Raw genomic sequence first — 1,549 nt, 5'->3', positions numbered from 1 at the left:
GTACAGCTTGTATAACAGCGTAAAGTAGTGAGCGTACAGCTTGTATAACAGTGTAAAGTAGTGAGCGTGCAGCTTGTATAACAGCGTAAAGTAGTGAGTGTGCAGCTTGTATAACAGTGTAAAGTAGTGAGCGTGCAGCTTGTATAACAGTGTAAAGTAGTGAGCGTGCAGCTTGTATAACAGCGTAAAGTAGTGAGCGTTCAGCTTGTATAACAGCGTAAAGTAGTGAGGGTGCAGCTTGTATAACAGCGTAAAGTAGTGAGCGTGCAGCTTGTATAACAGTGTAAAGTAGTGAGCGTTCAGCTTGTATAACAGTGTAAAGTAGTGAGGGTGCAGCTTGTATAACAGTGTAAAGTAGCGAGCGTGCAGCTTGTATAACGGTGTAAAGTAGTGAGCGTTCAGCTTGTATAACAGTGTAAAGTAGTGAGCGTGCAGCTTGTAGAACAGCGTAAAGTAGCGAGCGTGCAGCTTGTAGAACAGTGTAAAGTAGCGAGCGTGCAGCTTGTATTTTAGGGAGTGTGCAGCTTGTATAATGGTGTAAAGTAGCGAGCGTGCAGCTTGTATAACGGTGTAAAGTAGCGAGCGTGCAGCTTGTATAACGGTGTAAAGTAGCGAGCGTGCAGCTTGTAGAACAGTGTAAAGTAGCGAGCGTGCAGCTTGTTTAACAGTGTAAAGTAGTGAGCGTGCAGCTTGTATAACAGTGTAAAGTAGTGAACGTGCAGCTTGTAGAACAGTGTAAAGTAGTGAGCGTACAGCTTGTATAACAGTGTAAAGTAGTGAGCGTGCAGCTTGTATAACAGTGTAAAGTAGTGAGGGTGCCGCTTGTAGAACAGTGTAAAGTAATGAGCGTGCAGCTTGTATAACAGTGTAAAGTAGTGAGCGTGCAGCATGTAGAACAGTGTAAAGTAGTGAGCGTGCAGCTTGTGTAACAGTGTAAATCTGCTGTCCCCTCAAAATAACACCTCACACAGCCGTTAATGTCTAAACCGCTGGCAACAAAAGTGAGGACACCCCTCAGTGATAAAGGCCAAATAGTACCCAAAGTGTCACTGCATTAACCCTCTTGGGCATGGAGTTCAGCAGAGTAGAGGAATATTGTTTATTTCTAAAGTTTTTACCTCCACCTGCTGTGTCACCACTCCTGACTGTCTAGCGCCCACTTCTGAAATGTACAATTTTTGGCGTGCAGATGAAGACACAATCAGTCTTAATTCCTAAATGCGTCACTCACGATGACGACACGTTGATTTAAAAATCAAATGAAAATAAATAAATAAATAAAGTAGAGTGAAGGTGACTGTGGAAGGCTTTTGTCTCTGCAGCTGCTGACAGGAAATCAAAACAATTATAGAGCTGAAACCTGCAATAAACCAGGGTCCTCAAAGGCAGCAGACAAAAGACTAATAAAGGACAAAGGAAGCAGCACACACACTCTGCAGCAGCCCACCCTCCTGCTAACACAGCACATTTTTTATTACATTGCACCGGTGCAGCGAGCCAAACAGAATCCATAACAGTTCAAATTTGTAGCATCTCTGCATCAACACCT

This window comes from Micropterus dolomieu, linkage group LG23 (assembly GCF_021292245.1).
Source record: "Micropterus dolomieu isolate WLL.071019.BEF.003 ecotype Adirondacks linkage group LG23, ASM2129224v1, whole genome shotgun sequence".
NCBI lineage: Eukaryota > Metazoa > Chordata > Actinopteri > Centrarchiformes > Centrarchidae > Micropterus > Micropterus dolomieu.
This window is presented reverse-complemented; position numbering follows the sequence as displayed.